This window comes from Balaenoptera ricei, chromosome 3, assembly GCF_028023285.1.
Source record: "Balaenoptera ricei isolate mBalRic1 chromosome 3, mBalRic1.hap2, whole genome shotgun sequence".
Lineage (NCBI taxonomy): Eukaryota > Metazoa > Chordata > Mammalia > Artiodactyla > Balaenopteridae > Balaenoptera > Balaenoptera ricei.
In genome coordinates, this window is record NC_082641.1 from 124296283 (window position 1) to 124315922 (window position 19640).

General features: G+C 40.3%; 1 protein-coding gene across 6 annotated transcripts in view; it reads right to left on the reverse strand.

Annotated features, from left to right (window-relative positions):
* PPP2R2B (protein phosphatase 2 regulatory subunit Bbeta) overlaps positions 1-19640 on the reverse strand; it is a 686797-nt gene that overhangs the window by 392195 nt on the left and 274962 nt on the right. The window contains exon 1 of one of the 6 annotated variants that reach the window (XM_059917416.1): positions 6701-6757. The exons of the other annotated variants lie outside the window; for them this stretch is intronic. The gene's annotated coding sequence lies outside the window, so the exon portion shown is untranslated. Of the gene's footprint in view, positions 1-6700; positions 6758-19640 lie in introns of those variants that run through there. 6 annotated transcript variants of the gene reach the window in all.

The following is a 19640-nucleotide window of genomic DNA, read 5'->3' on the forward strand; positions in this document are numbered from 1 at the left end:
GAGCACGGTTTGCTCACAGAGAGCTCTGGTGGCTTTCTAAAAGGTTGATTTCATTGAGAGCGTAAAGATGAATTAGGAGGCTCTAGCAGGACAGAGGGCCTGGACTCCAGCAGTAGAGGAGGTTATGAAAAGGAAGAGACTGCTGGTAAGACATGAGGACATTGAAAGACAAGTCCAAGTTGACCCTGAGATTTCCAGTTTGAGGCCAAGTTGATGGTGTCATTAATAGAGAGGAAATTCAGGAGAGAGCCACTCTCCATCCCACCTCACTGTCTCCTCCCACTCACTCTACTTCCCCACAAGCCCTCATTCTCTTAGACCCTCCTGGAACCCCCCAACCTGCTCCCCATCCAGGTCTGCCCTATTTCGGCAGAAACAACTTTTTCCCCCATTCTTTCGGCAGCCTGGCTTTATGACTTTAGGAAAAATAACCTCTTTGAACTTCCACTTTGCCTTTTAAAGTTGGAAGTCTGAAACCCAGCATTGCAACCACCTCTAAAGTCTTTTTCCAATTTACGTCTTCCACCAGGACCAAACATACTCAGTGGGTAAGGTTTCAGGGCATCCTCATCTTCCCATTAGATATTGGTATTTCAACAAGGCACAGGGCCTCACTAAGAAACTTAGGAGTAAGAGCCAGATTTCAAGCAGCAGCCAGAGGCAGGTCTGGAAAGGAAGGGGTAACTTGTCTTTAGGGGAGCTCTTCTGATTCACGGATCCTGTCGTGTAGCTACTCCCTATTCTGGTTCCTGGTGAAGACACTTGTGTCGACCAGCTGTAGCCACAGATGACTCCGCGTAAACGAGGGTATCAAACACAACCACGTTCTGCTTAAGGCAGCCGGTCCTCCAGATGTGCCCTGGGGCATAAGACTGAGCAAGCAGGGGCACTGGCACCCAGGTGGCCTTGCACCTCGGCCTTACATGTTCCGACAGCTCCATTTCCAGTACACTTTTGAATTAAAATGAGGCTCTCGACGTGTAGACCCTGGACCAGCAGCGTCAGTATCACCTAGAAACTCATTAGAAATGCAAATTCTCAGACTCTTCCCGACCAACTAAATCAGAAACTCTGGGGTGGACCCAGCTCTCCTTGATTTGACAAGCTTGCAGGAGATTCTGGTGCATGCTAACGTTGGAGAACCGATGAATTGAAAGACGGAGAGAAAAAAGAAAAAGGCATTACTACGCCTTGTTTCATTATTTTGAGCTAAAGGCAGACCCAGTAATATAACGTGGTAAAAATTTTAGAATGGATGGAATTTAACTTTTGTGAATTAAGTAGACGCTTTTGTGAAACCTAGCAACATCTCTATGGATAAAGAAAGAAATTACCCAGGAGCCTTAAGTCTAAAAAATTCAGGTAATTAAGGTAAGTAAGTGCTCAGTTTTTATTTGCATCATCTAAATGTGTGGGTTCCAAGACTTACTCTTTTTCTTTCTTAAAGCTCCTTTGATTAAACCTTTGATTTAAACGCAATCTAAACGTAAACCCCAAATGCAGATCAGATAATTGGGCTGCACTCTAGGGAAATGGGGAGGGAGGCAGATTTTCTCCCTTCTTCCCCCCTCTCTCCTCCCTCCCTCCCTCTCTCCCTTCTCTTCCCCCCTCCTCCTCCTCCTTCTCTCCTCCTTCCCTGGCCCACAGGGCTCCAGGCAAGGCCCATTACTGCAGAAAATAGCTTTAATTCCCCTTTCACATTGCATACTCGATTCAAAGGCCTCGGGGAAATTCTATCATATTCCTGGGGCAGGCATTTTAATTAACACAAAACGAAAATTTGTTTTTGTTGTATTGTGTTTTTCCCTAAAGACAGGGAGATGGGAGGGGATCTTCACCTGGGAGAGGCCCTTTCGGGAGCGGGATAGAGGTGGGTGCAATGAAAATGCAAGCGTTCCAATCATCTTTGCACTTTGCATCTTTGACGCCGAGCCATCTGTCTGGGAATGTGCTCTCGGTAAACACCCTTCATTGAGCCCAACAATCTGGGCAGCCTGTTAAATTGCCAGCCCAGGAAGTGGGAGTGACTCAGTCTTTATGCCTGTCACCGTGTTTTGCTTACGCAGATGCGCCAGACTATGCCGGCTGGCTCCATTTCCCCAAGGTTTTTTTCTTCCTGCAAAGAAAAGCCCACCTGGATTTGCATGCCTGTCTGCAGCCTTCTAGAAAAAAACAGAAACCTGACTGTGGCAGCCATTCAGTCTCCTCAGAACTCTGTGTGAGTCAAGACTTCTTGTCACAGAAATGTCAGCCAGATGGGCTTGTAGGCACCTTCTAGCACAGTGGTTTTTGAACTATTTTTTCTTTTAGGCTTGAAACTCTTTCTTCAAAATAAATGTTACCCAGAAATAGACAGAAAGAGAGTTCATTCCACTCGATCCTTCGGTCTTCCCCATTTCTTCCCCCATCACCCACAGACCCTGAGAGATACAGCAAAGCCTAGCTCGAAGCCTGCTGACACTGTGCTGAAAAAGAATGAAGCCAAGAAGTCAAAGGCCTTTTCACTGGTAATGGGGCTTGAAAGCATCAGAGCCTAGATTAAAAATTAATCTCTGGTTCTGAGACCTTTCCTATGCAATCCATCGGGCCCATGAAATGACTCATTTGGGGTTGCCGTAGTAGTTTCTAGGCATTCACCCATTCATTCTTTGACCAAATGTTTATTGAATACCTGCTGTGTTCCCAGCAAGAGCTAGTGCTGTGGACTCAATGGTACACCGAAGAAGACATGGCCCATGTCCTCACCAAGTCTACTGCAGGATAAATATGTGAATTAAATGGCCACACGAATAAATGTAAAATTGCAGCTGTTATTTATGTTAGGAAGGAGATGCAGAAGGTGCTGTAAGAACTGATGACAGGGCTTGTCCCAGGTGAATTTCAATCCCCCTCTCCTTGTTCTTTAGGGAAAACCACAATTACGAAAATTATGACAGGAGGATTTTCCCTCCTCAGAGGGGTCAGGAAGTTTCCGCTGCGATGTAAAACCACAACTGAGACCTAAATGTTTAGTGGTTAGCAAGGGAAAGAAGAGAGGAAAGAGCATTCCTGGCAGAGGGAACAGCATGTAGCAAGAATGTGGCAAACTTCTAGACAAGAGGGGCTGAAGCACAGAGTCTGGGGTGAGGTGGGCTGCCTAAGACCACCAGGACCATGGCGGGTGTGTTAAGAAGGCTGTCCTATCCTAAGAACAATGGAAGGCCATGAAAAAGTTTAAAGTTGGGGAGGGAGCAACTTATGTTGTCAGACTATTGTTTTAAAATGATTTCTCTGCTTCCAGGATGGGGCATAGACTGAAGAAGTGCCCGAGGGCAAATGGAAAGTACAGTTCGGATGCCAGAGACAATGGCGAGTTGATCCGGAATGATGGCGATCAGGATGGAGAAGTGGATGAATTGAGGAGCGAGGTGTGTGTTAATGCGGACAGGATTCCGGAGTGGAGGGATATAGAGGATGAGAGCAAGGAAGATGGTTAGGATGATGTCCAGTTTATGATTAGTGAACAGTGACAGCAAACATCGCCTTAGACCAGGCTTGGCTCCTCCCACATTTGCCAACCCAGTAGTTCTCAACCCTGGATGTACATTACAATCACCTAAAAGTTAAAAAAAAAATACTAGTACTCAAGCCCTATCACCAGAAATTCTGGTTTACTTGGTCGGGGTGAGGTCTGGGCATTGGTACTTTTCCCCAAGTTCCTAGGCTGATTCTAATATGCCACCATGGTTGACAACCACTGCTCTAAGCAATCTCCCAGGGGACCTATGTGGCTCCTTCTCTATCTGATCATATGTCATCATCAACAGAGAATGCCATGATCTTTGGTTGCAAACTGATTTGCCTCCTAGAAACATATAGAAATCCTGGCAAATAAGACAGAACAGATTAGGAAGTAGTCAACCATACCTAGTCAAGGGAAGGGGGAGCAATACAGTAGACTAGAAAGGACCCTAAACTCACAGAGAAGTCACAAGCTCTGCCATTAACAAGCAACTTTCTCAATCTGTCAAATGAAGGCAATGGACTAGACCAGTGGTTCTCAAACTTGAACTCACATCAGCATCATCCGGGGGCCTGGTTCAAACACAGATTACTGGGCCCCGCACTCAGAGCATGTGACTGAATAGGCCTGGGGTGGCACCTGGAAATCTGAATTACTAAAATCCTCCCAGGTGATACGGATGCTGCTCGAGGTGCCAGGCTGAGGTGCCATTAACAGAGAGAGAGAGTCCCAGAGGGATCCATTATTTGTTTTGGACAGAGATCCTGTTTTTATTTAAATTTTGATATTTTATTCATCGTAACTTTTTGCAATAATTTTGATTTTAAAAAAACATTATGTTAAAATATTATTTATTTGATTACTGAGTTTTTTGATGTCCCTTGACATTTCGTACCTAGGTGAATTCACTTGATTCTAATCTCACCTGGCCAAGGGTCACAGGCAGAGAACCACTGAGGTCTATGACTTCAAGGGCCCTTCAAGCTCTAACATTTCACTAAACAGAGAGACAGGAGAGGTGGTGGTAAAGAGAAGGTGCTCTGGAGCCAAGCTGCAGGTGTTCGTGCCTGTGTTCCTGTGCTCTGCCATTTATAAGCTGTGTAACCTTGGGGAAATTGCTAAACCTCTCTGGGCCTCTGTTTTCCTTAGCTACAAAGTCAAAGATAATAATACTGATCACACAGATTTATAGTAACTGATTGAGATAACACACCTAAAGCACAGAGTGTGGGCTGAATACTGTAAGCAGTCAGTATCATCAGCAAATGCCTCTTGGTTTAATCATCTCTGAAGGTTCCCTTCTGATTAGGTTTACCCTGACTTCTTTGAGATCTGAGAAGAAACTTTTTCCCCCCCCCAAGGCTTCATAATAATTTATCAAGTCATATAACTTGTTCATGATTTCCTAATTTGTCCCTTGTGGATTTGCATTTCCTTTATTCCAAAGACATGGTCTGTAAGGTTAGCAAAATGAAATGCAGCATCTTAAATGAAAGTCTTTAGAAAAAGCAAGACAAACCTTTTGGATTGATATTCATTATTTAGTGAACATCAATGAAAAAATAAATGGCTGGTACTTCTGAGAGTCCAAGAATCCTCCCATTCATGCTGTGGGACACAAATATTTGTATAAAGGGGAGACTGACAGTCACTGCCTCCCAATAAGGAAGTCACAGCTTCTGTAAATGCAGTAAATACTTGTGAAATTTTGTAATAAATTAGGGCTCCCAGTTTACAGATTTGGGGGCAGAGATCTAGTTTCTTTAGAGAGCCCAGGGAAGTGAAGGGAGAGGTTTTCCAAGGAGGAAATGCAGGCTCTCCTGGGACTATTCAGATACCTTCATGCTGGGGTCTCTTTCCAGCCTCACACCTGCCATGGCTGACCATTTGTCCTCACCAAATAGGACTTTCTGCTGTTTGTCGACATACTGTGTAAACCCACTGCCTTTCTGCACTCATGAGGCTATTTATTCACCTGGAATGGGCTTCCCTGTTTCTCCATATCAAAATAATATCCATCCTTAAAGGCGATGTGGTCTATATATACACTGGAATACTACGCAGCCATAAAAAAGAAATAAAGTCTGCCATTTGCAGCAGTATGGGTGGATTTTGAGGGCATTATGCTAAGTGAAATCAGTCAGACAGAGAGAGACAAATACTGTATGATTTCACTTACATGTGGAATCTAAAAAATACAACAAACTAGTGAATACAACAAAAAAGAAGCAGACTCACACATATAGAGAGCAAACTCATGATTACCACTGGGGAGAGGAAAGGGGAAAGGGGAAATACAGGGGTAAGGGATTAAAAGGTACAAACTACTGGGTATAAGGCTCAAGGATGTACTGTACAACATGAGGAATATAACCAATATTTTGTAATAATAGTAAATGGAAAGTAACCTTTAAAAATTGTGTAAAAATAAAAAAATTTAAAGAAATCATATCCATCCTTTGAGATCTAGTTCAAGTGTCACCTAAGGCCCCATGTCATGTCCCTGTGATTAGTTATTGTCAGCCTGTTCGAGCACCTCTGAAGTCTCAGGGTTTTCCATTCTGTCACACCATCTTGGTAAGTTGTTTATCCTCCATGGCTTGGTGGGGGGGCGGGGAATCCACTCCAGTCTCTATTCAGTTGGTTGTCAAAGAAACTTTGATTGATTGTCAAACTTTAATCAACAAGCAAAATAACAGAACCCTAGGTTATACTCAAAGAATTGAACTTGATTTTTTTTGCCACTCGATTCTCATTGAAAGCAAGGTAAGCAATATTCATGAGTCAGAACATAAGGGGAGAGAGACCTTCAAGATGGCAGAAGAGTAAGACATGGAGATCACCTTCCTCCCCACAAATACATCAGAAATACATCTACATGTGGAACAGCTCCTACAGAACAAACACCTACTGAACGCTGGCAGAAGACCTCAGACCTCCCAAAAGGCAAGAACTCCCCACGTACCTGGGTAGGCAAAAGAAAAAAGAAACAGAGACAAAAGAATATGGATGGGACCTGCACCTCTGGGAGGTGAGGGAGGAAAAGTTTCCACACACTAGGAAGGCCCTTCACTGGCAGAGACGGGGGGTGGGCAGTGGGGGAAGCTTTGGAGCCACGGAGGAGAGCACAGCAACAGGCGTGCAGGGGGCAAAGCAGAGAGATTCCCACACAGAGGATCGGTGCTGACCAGCACTCACCAGCCCGAGAGGCTTGTCTGCTCACCCACCGGGGAGGGTGGGGGCCGGGAGCTGAGGCTCAGGCTTCGGACGTCAGATCCCAGGGAGACGACTGGGGTTGGCTGCGTGAACACAGCCTGAAGGGGGCTGGTGCACCACAGCTAGCCGGGAGGGAGTCCAGGAAAAAGTCTGGACCTGCCTAAGAGGCAAGAGACCATTGTTTCGGAGTGCGCAAGGAGAGGGGATTCAGAGCACGGCCTAAATGAACTCCAGAGATGGGTGCGAGCCATGGCTACCAGCGCGGGCACCAGAGACGGACGTGAAATGCTAAGGCTGCTGCTGCAGCCACCAAGAAGCCGGTGTGCAAGCACAGGTCACTATCCGCACCTCCCCTCCCAGGAGCCTGTGCAGCCCGCCACTGCCAGGGTCCCGTGATCCAGGGACAACTTCCCTGGGAGAACACACAGCGTGCCTCAGGCTGTTGCAATGTCACGCTGGCCTCTGCCGCCGCAGGCTCGCCCCGCATTCCATACCCCTCCTTCCCCCAGGCCTGAGTGAGCCAGAACCCCCGAATCAGCTGCTACTTTAACCTCGTCCTGTCTGAGGGAAAAACAGATGCCCTCACGCGACCTACATGCAGAGGTGGGGCCAAATCGAAAGCTGAAACCCAGGAGCTGTGCAACCAAAGAAGAGAAAAGGGAAATCTCTCCCAGCAGCCTCAGGAGCAGCGGATTAAACCTCCACAATCAATTTGATGTACCCTGCATCTGTGGAATACCTGAATAGACAATGAATCATCCCAAAATTGAGGCAGTGGACTTTGGGAACAACAATATATATATATTTTTCTTTTTTCTCTTTTTGCGAGTGGGCATGTGTATGATTCCTTGTGTGATTTTGTATGTATAGCTTGGCTTTTACCATTTGTCCTAGGGTTCTGTCTGTCCGTTTTTTTTGTTTGTTTTTTTTTAGTACAGTTTTTAGCATTTGTTATCATCAGCAGATTTGTTTTTTGGTTTGGCTGCTCTCTTCTTTCTATTTTTCTTTTTTTTTTCTTTTTTTAAATTACTTTTTAATGTTTTTATTTTTAATAATTATTTTTTATTTTAAATATTTTATTTTATTTTATTTTTTCTTTCCTTCTTTCTTTTTTTCCTCCCTTTTCTTCTGAGCCATGTGGCTGACAGGGTCTTGGTGCTCCAACCGGGTGTCAGGCCTGTGCTCTGAGGTGGGAGAGCCGAGTTCAGAACATTGGTCCACCAGAGACCTCCCAGCTCCATGTAATATCAAACAGCAAAAGCTTTCCCAGAGGTCTCCATTTCAACGCTGAGACCCAGCTCCACTCAATGACCAGCAAGATACAGTGCTGGACACCCTATCCCAAACAACTAGCAAGACAGGAACACAACCCAATGCATTAGCAGAGAGGTTGCCTAAAATCATAATAAGGTCACAGACACCCCGAAACACACCACGAGACGTGGTCCTGCCCACCAGAAACACAAGGTCTAGCCTCATCCACCAGAACACAGGCACTAGTCCCCTCCACCAGGAAGCCTACACAACCCACTGAACCAACCTTAGCCACTGGGGGCAGACACCAAAAACAACGGGAACTACGAACTTGCAGCCTGCAAAAAGGAGACCCCAAACACAGTAAGTTAAGCAAAATGAGAAGACAGAGAAACACACAGCAGATGAAGGAGCAAGGTAAAAACCCACCAGACCAAACGAATGAAGAGGAAATAGGCAGTCTACCTGAAAAAGAATTCAGAGTAATGATGGTAAAGATGATCCAAAATCTTCAAAATAGAATGGAGAAAATACAAGAAACGTTTAACAAGGATCTAGAAGAACTAAAGAGCAAACAAACAATGATGAACAACACAATAAATGAAATTTAAAATTCTTTAGAAGGAATCAATAGCAGAATAACTGAGGCAGAAGAACGGATAAGTGACCTGGAAGATAAAATAGTGGAAATAACTAGCACAGAGCAGAATAAAGAAAAAAGAATGAAAAGAATTGAGGACAGTCTCAGAGACCTCTGGGACAACATTAAACACACCAACATTCGAATTATAGGGGTCCCTGAAGAAGTGAAAAAGAAAGGGACTGAGAAAATATGTGAAGAGATTATAGTTGAAAACTTCCCTAATATGGGAAAGGAAATAGTTAATCAAGCCCAGGAAGCACAGAGTCCCATACACGATAAATCCAAGGAAAAGCACGCCAAGACATATATTAATCAAACTACCGAAAATTAAATACAAAGAAAAAAATATTAAAAGCAGCAAGGGAAAAACAACAAATAACATACAAGGGAATCCCCATAACGTTAACAGCTGATCTTTCAGCAGAAACTCTGCAAGCCAGAAGGGAGTGGCAGGACATATTTAAAATGATGAAAGGGAAAAACCTACAACCAAGATTACTCTACCCAGCAAGGATCTCATTCAGATTTGACAGAGGAATTAAAACCTTTACAGACAAGCAAAAATTAAGAGAATTCAGAACCACAAAACCAGCTTTACAACAAATGCTAAAGGAACTTCTCTAGGCAGGAAACACAAGAGAAGGAAAAGACCTACAATAACAAACCCAAAACAATCAAGAAAATGGTAATAGGAACATACATAGCGATAATTACATTAAATGTAAATGGATTAAATGCTCCAACCAAAAGACATCGACTGGCTGAATGGATCCAAAAACAAGACCCGTATATATGCTGTCTACAAGAGACCCACTTCAGACCAAGGGACACATACAGACTGAAAGTGAGGGGATGGAAAAAGATTTCCATGCAAATGGAAATCAAAAGAAAGCTAGAGTAGCAATTCTCATATCAGACAAAATAGACTTTAAAATAAAGACTATTACAAGAGACAAAGAAGGACACTACATAATGATCAAGGGATCAATCCAAGAAGAAGATATAACAATTGTAAAAATATTTATGCACCCAACATAGGAGCACCTCAATACCTAAGGCAAATGCTAAAAGCCATAAAGGGGGAAATCGACAGTAACACAATCGTAGTAGGGGACTTTAACACCCCACTTTCAGCAATGGACAGATCATCCAAAATGAAAAGAAATAAGGAAACACAAGCTTTAAATGATACATTAAACAAGATGGACTTAATTGATATTTATAGGACATTCCATCCAAAAACAACAGAATACACTTTCTTCTCAAGTGCTCACAGAACATTCTGCAGGATAGATCATATCCTGGGTCACAAATGAAGCCTTGGTAAATTTAAGTAAATTGAAATGGTATCAAGTATCTTTTCTGACCACAATGCTATGAGACTAGATATCAATTACAGGAAAAAAATCTGTAAAACAAACAAACACATGGAGGCTAAACAATACACTACTAAATAACCAAGAGATCACTGAAGAAATCAAAGAGGAAATCAAAAAATACCTAGAAACAAATGACAATGAAAACATGACGACCCAAAACCTATGGGATGCAGCAAAAGAAGCTCTAAGAGGGAAGTTTATAGCAATAAAATCCTACCTCAAGGAAACAAGAAACATCTCAAATAAAGAATCTATCCTTACACCTAAAGCAATTAGAGAAAGAAGAACAGAAAAACCCCCAAAGTTAACAGAAGGAAAGATCATAAAGAAGTAAATGAAAAAGAAATGAAGGAAACAATAGCAAAGATCAATAAAACTAAAAGCTGGTTCTTTGAGAAGATAAACAAAATTGATAAACCATTAGCCTGACTCATCAAGAAAAAAAGGAAGACTCAAATCAATAGAATTAGAAATGAAAAAGGAGAAGTAACAACTGACACTCCAGAAATATAAAGAATCATGAGAGATTACTACAAGCAACTATATGTCAGTGAAATGGACAACCTGGAAGAAATGAACAAATTCTTAGAAAAGCACAACCTTCCAAGACTGAACCAGGAAGAAATAGAAAATATAAACAGACTAATCACAATCACTGAAATTGAGACTGTGATTAAAAATCTTCCAATAAACAAAAGCCCAGGACCAGATGGCTTCACAGGCGAATTCTACCAAACATTTAGAGAAGAGCTAACACCTATCCTTCTCAAACTCTTCCAAAATATTGCAGAGGGAGGAACACTCCCAAACGCAATCTACGAGGCCACCATCACCCTGACACCAAAACCAGACAACGATGTCACAAAGAAAGAAAACTACAGGCCAATATCACTAATGAACATAGATGCAAAAATCCTCAACAAAATACTAGCAAACAAAACCCAACAGCATATTAAAAGGATCATACACCATGATCAAGTGGGGTTTATCTCAGGAATGCAAAGATTCTTCAATATACGCAAATCAATCATTGTGATACACCATATTAGCAAACTGAAGGAGAAAAACCATATGATCATCTCAATAGATGCAGAAAAAGCTTTTGACAAAATTCAACACCCATTTATGATAAAAATCCTCCAGAAAGTAGGCATAGAGGGAACTTACCACAACATAATAAAGGCCATATATGACAAATCCACAGCAAACATTGTTCTCAATGGTGAAAAACTGAAACCATTTCCACTAAGATCAGGAACAAGACAAGGTTGCCCACTCTCACCACTATTATTCAACACAGTTTTGGAAGTTTTAGCCACAGCAAACAGAGAAGAAAAAGAAATAAAAGGAATCCAAATCGGAAAAGAAGTAAAGCTGTCACTGTTTGCAGATGACATGATACTATACATAGAGAATCCTAAAGACTCTACCAGAAAACTTCCAGAGCTAATCAATGAATTTGGTAAAGTAGCAGGATACAAAATTAATGCACAGGAATCTCTTGCATTCCTATACACTAATGATGAAAAATCTGAAAGAGAAATTAAGGAAACACCTAGAGGGGTGGGATAGGGAGGGTGGGAGGGAGACGCAAGAGGGAGGAGATATGGGGATATAGGTATATGTATAGCTGATTCACTTTGTTATAAAGCAGAAACTAACACAGCATTGTAAAGCAATTATACTCCAATAAAGATGTTAAAAAAATAAAATAAAGGGGCAATACCGAGAAAAAAAAGAAAAGAACATAAGGGGATGCATCCTTAGATCATGTTGTTTTTGCCTCATTATTGTTCTATGCTTCCATATACAATCTCCCTGAACTAAGAAATATTATAAGAATGATCCTATAAAACCCATTGCTATATTATTGTCAGAAAGCTTTTATAGAAAACTTGCAGTGTGCCTTTATTACCCACTAGAGAAATTGTCCCCATGACTGAGGACCAGGAAAAAATGTACTTCTAAGCAACTGGTGAGTTTCAATCTTGTTGATAGCCATGAATCCTGTCCTGTTTTCTGTTTTGCCCTGGTTAGAAGAAAACTCCAAGAAAACATTTTATAAAATGTTTTGATGTGCATTTTTTATATTGATACTATTCCTGACTTCACATTATTTTTCTAACTTTATTTTTTAGTTTTACCTGTTTATTTCATTTTAAACTCTTTTGCTTCTGTATTCCTTTAAGACACTTCAAATCCTTTTATAAAAGAGGTAAGAGATAGATACTTAGATAATTAATATTTCCTTGAGGTAGATAATATATCTTATATGTTTTGAATTTCCAATACTTAACTTAGAACTTGACATGTTTATATATGTTTTTAAAGGGAAAGAGGAAGGATGACAAGGGGGAAGGAAAAATTAAAGTTAGTGGTAGAAGTTTCTATATCCTACTCAGACATCTGGATAAATAGTGGAAAAACAACTAAAGAAATATTTTAGGACATGTAAGGAGCACCAAATATTTTAGAATGCCTGAAAACCTGAAGGTACCACTCTACATGGTTCCAACAGATTTTAATATTGTACAGATAATTTTTTTAGGTTATATTCAGATATTTGGCATATGTAGATACAACCACCGATTTAACCACCATCCCAAGTATGAAATTATTTTTAAAGCAATTATTCCCTAAATTTGTGAAGCTTGTTTATGTACTTTTTTGGTTCAAGTTATTGTACCTGGAGATAATTTAATGCATTTTAAAATACGCATTATGACCATCCTAATGCAGAAATACTGTGAGTAGAAAATGAGATGAGATAGCATTTTATAAAGTAAAAAGTCTTAATCGAAAGTAATGTGATATGTATTTCTTCATAAGCACATACTTTGCAGGGGTATCCTTTATCCGTCAGAAGGAAATTCCAGTTTCGCGGACTGAAATGAAAGGGCTATAAATGCAATGTACATACAAAAGCGTACATATACCAACACAAACCCAGCGAGACATAAACACAAACAGCAGTCATTACTGAGAACAGGGACTATTTGGAGTCATCCTAGGTGCCTCTCTTTCTCTCCAACTCACGCCGCAACCAGTTGGTCAGAACATCTGATGACCACCAACCAACTCCACAGCTGGTACCATCCTCCATATTGCAATAGCCTCCCAGCCAAACTCCCGCCTATCTCCCTCGTCCCATTAAGATATTCTCCACACAGGACCAGAGTTCCCCTTTACAAACACAAGTCAGACCATGCCACGTCTCTGCTCAGCACCCTTCAGTGGCTCCCATCTCACTCGGAGAAAAAGCCAAAGTCCTTGCAACGCTCCTTCTCTGTTTAACCTCTCAGGATGCTTTTCCTACTACTGCCCCTTCCCCAGTCCATTCCAGCCACTTGGCCTCTTTATTGTCTTTTAAATAGGATAGCCATGCTCACGGCCTTTGGTTTGTTTCTTCCTTGTGCCTCAAATGCTCTTACCTGAATTTCTGCATGGCTCATTTTCTCACCTGCTTTATGTTTTTGTCCATATGTCAGTAAGGTCTTTAACCACCACCCTATGTGAAATTGTAAATGCCCTCCTGTCCCTACCCAGGAACTTTCTGTCTTCTTCCCTTGCTCAGCTTTTGTCCATAACATTTATCACCTTCTAACAGAAACATGCCATATATATATATATATATATATATATATATATATATATATATATATATATATATATGTTAAAAATATATATATACTCTATATAGTATATAAAATAAAAATTATTGTCTTGTAATAGACACATGCACACAGTATGTGTATATATAATATATAATACTATATATATAGCTAACAAATCATTCATGTATGTATATGAGTTCATATGAATATATATGTGTGCGTGTATATATATATATGTTGTTTATTTGTTAATTATCTGTCTCCTGCAATGAGAAGACTTCCATGAGAGCAGGGATTTTTGTCTGGCTCACTGATGTTGCCCCTGCACAGGACAGTCTCCTTCCTCCCATCAATTTTATAGGCTTTGATGGTATTAATCCTCTTATATCATTGCCCTGTTCTAAACTTGTCATTGGCTTTCTGTGACTCTAGAAGGAAATTCACATTGCTCAGTAAGATGGCATGACCTCCTACGAACATTTCAATTTGCATTCTTACTACTCTTTTTTTTTTGTTTGCTTCATCCAAACTGATCTCTCTTGCTTTACATTATATATGCTACACATTTTCTCACCTCTATGCTTATAGTTAAGCTGTATTCCCTGCCTGGAACGTCCTTCCCTTGCCTCTCTGAAGGTCTAAATTTTACTTACATTTCAACATGAGTGGCCTAGATCAAATGCCACCTCCTCCATGGAGTCTTCTCTGATTCCTTCAGCAGGATCTGGCTCGCTTTTTTCTGAGTCTTACTGTTGGCTGACTCTCCTTCATAACACATCACAGTATCACAGAGAATACAGCATAGGGTTAAGGGTTTTGAATCTAAGAGTGTGGCCTTGAGCATGTTCCTTAATTCTCTAAGTCTTGGTTCTCTGGTCATAAAATGAGGTTACTTACAATATGACTATGAAGTTAAACAAGATAATAGAAATAAGTCTGATCTCAATAATTGAGACTATTACCACTATCATCACCAACATCATCATTTCTTCCTTGAAATATATTATTTTCCTACTAAACTGTAAGCTTTCTGAAATTAGAATAAATGTCTAATTCACCTCTACACGCCTAGGTACTCAGTACATATTTATTGAGCAAATTTGAGAGTCAAGACCATGAGTTTGTCCTCTAAGTTAAAGATACTTGCTAAAAAGATGAGAGCATTTTTGGGGGCAATCACCTTCTAGCAAGGAAATCCATTCCTATCTGACTTTGTTTTAGTTCTCAGATATTGTTAGCATAGAATTTGAAAAGTGCTAGCATTAGGTTTTCTTACTATGTTTCCCAGTGTACAAGAAGAATTCATTAGTTAAGAAAATATCAACCTAACTCATTCTAAGCCCAAGGAAACGTAAGGTCAAGGAAGAAAGTTAAAGAACAAATATAAAGTTCAATAAGTTGTGGTCCCTGTCACAGATAACCTCATATACAGATACCCTGGAGAGTCAATATACATAGTAAGTTACAGAACAGAAGCAAGCCCAGGGTGTTAATGGGAACGTCAGAGCATATTCAATCCTTACATGTTGTTTGGGGAATATTTCCCAGAGGAGGTGATATCTGAGCTAAATTACTAGAGATGAGTGAAAATTAGTCAAAAGAAGAAAAGTAGAATAAGCATTCTAACTAGGCAAAAAACATGGCACAAACAAGGGTAAGAAAACCTGAAATAGCGTGATATATGCTGGGTTTTACAAGAATTTTGGTGTGATTACAGCTTCTATTCCAGAGCAAAGAATAGGAAAATACAAAGTTGGAGAGAGTGAGTTGTAGGCTAAGTCATGGAATATCCTAAGTGTCATGCTCCAGGTCTTTATTTTGCAGGGAATGAGGAGACCTGAAGGATTTTAAATGGGGTAGGGATATGATCAGATTTAAGTTTTAGATAGATTTCTCTGGCTACAGGTAGAGGCTAAACCTGAGGAACACCAGAACCGAAGCAAAATACAAACAAATACCAACAATATAAAAATAGGTCTGGAGGCTATTGGAAAACTCCGAGCTATAAAAATGGGATGCTAACCAGGAAAGTAAGGGAATAGATGGAGGGATGAAATCGAGAACCGTAGGCAAGAAAATCAGTAAGATTTGGTAATTGGCACATGAACTGGATGGGAAGAAGGAGGAACTTAGGTTTCTATTTGGATGACTGTGAAGAAGGTGATGCCAATCACCGAGAAAGGATATTGATGAGAAGGAGCAGAGGCGGGGCTGGGCACGTGGGGACAAGATGATGAGTTGGGTTTTAGTCACCCTGGAAAAGAGTCATCAACAGGGAAGGAATATGAGCTGGAGATAACGTTTCAGTGTCATCAGGATACAGGGTGGTTAAACCATGGGAGTGCAGAATCTCACTCAAGGATAGAGTTTATGTAGAGACCAGAATCCTGGTGAACACAGCATATAAAGCAGAGGAGGAGGAGCCCACAGGGGAAGCATATTAGGAACACACAGAGAAAGAGAAGAGGAGAATCAAATGAAAATAATTTGTTGAAGCTAAAGGAATAGAGAATTTCAGGAAGGAGGGATTGATGAACAGTGTCCAACACAGCTGCAATGCAAAATAAGATATGGACTGAAGCGTTTCTTAGATTTGGCAAAGACATTTTAAATTAGATTTGGAGCATGGAGAAAAACAAGAAAAGGTTAAGCCTGCTGCTTGGAAAAGATGATGTAATGTTAACAGATGACAGTGAGCGAGGAGAAGCATCTAGCGTTTCCATTGCTTATCTATCCTATCAAGGGGAACAATCTTCAAACTGGAAAGGTAGCACCAATGTCTTTAAGAGGGAATTAAAGCCCAAGATAGTTAGAAAATAGTCAAGACAGGACAGTGTTGCTTTTCATCTGAGGAAGTCTTCCAGGTCTGAAAGAATTATAATCTAGGACACACACATACACACACACACAAACATGCCGTGTGGTTGTTATTTCAGAACTTCTGTTGGAAAACTTTCAGCATCATAAATAAGAAGGTCAAAGATGCTGAGAACTGCAGGCTAAATAAAGAAAAAAGAGCTCAGAAAAATTGTGTTCAAATATATAAAGTACTATCATATAGAATAAGAAAGAGTACATTGATTTTGTGTGACTCCAAAAAGCAGAACTCCAAGTGTAGAAGTTGTAGACGTGAAGATTTCAGCTAATTAAATAGGACTTTCCATCATTCAGTCATGACATGAGCCACTTTGAAAAGCAGTGTTTTCCTGCCTTAGAAGTGTTTGAGCTGAGGTTGATGGCCATCTGTCAGGACGGATAGTTGGACTCAATTTGGAAGTCCCAATACCCGCTGTTCATGCCCTCTGCCCCCTTTAAGAGACATCATTTATTGAAAACAACACTTTTCCTATTGAGCTTAGAAAAGAAAATAAATTATGTTTTTTACCCCAGGATTATATTATCCCTAAGGTCCTTTCCAAATAGAAAATCCCATGTATCTAGATTCTAGAAACCACAGTAAACGTGGTTCCTATGGTAAATGTTGAAATGATGATAAAAAAGAAATAGTTTAGTTAACTAAATTATTTGGGGCCAGCGGTATGGGAACTGTTGCTGTTTAGGCTGTATTTCTCATGTGACCCCTTGCAAGGGAACCAAAGTCCTAGGTTGAATTAGGCAGCAATCAGCGCTGACTTTAGACTATCAGATTAATAAACAAATATTTAGTGATGTCCTTCCGGTGCCAGACACAAAGCTAGGTACAGCTACTGTGGAGAAAATGTGTCAAGACAGACACTAGGCACACTTAGAACAGAAGGTGATGGTGTTATAAAGAAACTTCTTGCCATCTTCCTCTTGGCCAGTTAAAATGAATTAGAATGATCAAAGCCATTAGCATTGAGTTCTTGCTTTGTATAGTTCAGCCTACAAATCAAATCCTGCTCTCTATTTATTACTGTAAGACCATAATTCACAGAGAACGGTTCAGAGAGGTCAGTATTTATGACTACCTGAAGTGTTTCATTTGCAAGAATTATAAATGGAAAATCTGGCACATAGTTAGAAATGTAGATCTTCTGATACAAAAATTTGCCCCATTGATTTTTACGTATTTCTTAAACTGTGCACTGCTGCTTTAATATTGTTTTGGAACAGATTGACCATAAATATTTAAATAACTGCTCTTCAACAATCAAAGCTATTCACAACAGTAGCTGTTTGAAAATACAAATGAGATCTGCTGAGGTCAAGAAAAGTAAGTTAAATAGAAAAGATTCAATGTAAACTATCTCTTGGTACTGTTTGGCAGCCAAAATAAGAGAAAGTTCATGAGGTAATGCTTGCAATAGATTAGGTGCTCAATAAATATTTTTGGAATGAGATGTATGCATAAAAGTATCTACCACTAAGGGCTTCCCTGGTGGCGCAGTGGTTGAGAATCGGCCTGCCAATTCAGGGGACACGGGTTCGAGCCCTGGTCTGGGAAGATCCCACATGCCGCAGAGCAACTAGGCCCGTGAGCCACAACTACTGAGCCTGCGCGTCTGGAGCCTGTGCTCTGCAACAAGAGAAGCTGCGATAGTGAGAGGCCTGCACACCGTGATGAAGAGTGGTCCCCGCTTGCCCCAACTGGAGAAAGCCCTCGCACAGAAATGAAGACCCAACACAGACAAAAATAAATTTAAAAAAATACATAAATAAAAGTATCTACCACTAACAAGGGGATGGGAGAGATGGAAGATTTTTAGCTTTCACAATGACTGAAATGATATAACTATAAAAACATGGAGAAGTGAGAACTAATGCTGGCTAAATATTTTTACTTTGCTTTTTAAACTGTCCATCAGTTTGAAAGGATATATGCTAAAATCACAGAGTGCTTTGAATCCAGGGTCTACCACCAAAATACAGCAAAGTGGCCCTTGCTTTAACAACTAGTCAAAGAAATATTCTCATTATGTGACCTGAATACCTAGTCTTTCCATTGTCGCATGTAAAAGATGCTAGTCACTTAATCACTGTTTTAAATATGTCCTAGAGAATCTTTCCTCAATCTCCTAAGCTAAGTTCAATTATCCTGTATGACAGCTATGGGAGTGCTCTGCTCAGACCTTCCTTCAGGGAATATGTGCTGTGAGGAGTGTAGTTAGGTGAATCTTCCAGCTGCCACCCTTTCAGTATTCACCACAGCATCAACACCAAGGTTATGTTCTCCCTGGGATGCACCAAACCAATGACTGAGCGATGCATGGGCACTAGATCTGTCCATTCCTGACAATCTTTGCTCTGGGGCTCCCATTAATCTGCCCAAGGCTTTCTCAGAGCTGCATAACTATAAAAGACTTCTTTTCTCATTTTATAATTTTTTTTTTAAATCGACTTACTAGACCAAATATTTGACCTATTAAAAAAAGAGTAACAATGAATTGTGTTTTATCATATGTACATATATATATGTACACATATATCTTATGCAGAAATAGTAGCATAAAGATCAGAAAGGGAAAGGAATACTGCTGTATGTATTATACATAAGTGGTATAATACTCAAACTATGATAAATTAGATTCATATTAAAAATTCTAAAGCAACCACAAAAAATAAAACAAAAAGGTATAGCTAATAAATCAATAGAGGAGATAATATACTAAAAATAATCAATTAATACAAATGAAGACAGAAAAAGAGGAAACCCACAGGCTATGAGTAAATATTTGCAAATCTTGTATCTGATAAGTGACTTGTAACTAGAATAAAGAACTCAAAACTCAGTTGTAAGAAAGCAAACAATCCAATGAAAAATAGGCAAAAAATTTTAACAGACACTTCACCAAAGAAGAAATACAGATGAAAAATAAGAACAGGAAAAGATGCCCAGCTTCATTAGTTATTAGGGAAATGCAAATTAAATGAACAATAGATACCACTACAAACTTATTAGAATGGCTAAAATTAAAAAGACTGACTTTACCAAATGTTGGAGAGAATGTGGAGGAACTGGAACCCTCATGAATTGCTGGTGGGAATGTAAAATGTACAACCACTTTAGAGAACAATTTGGCAGTTTCTTAAAATACCCGCCTGTTATTTTA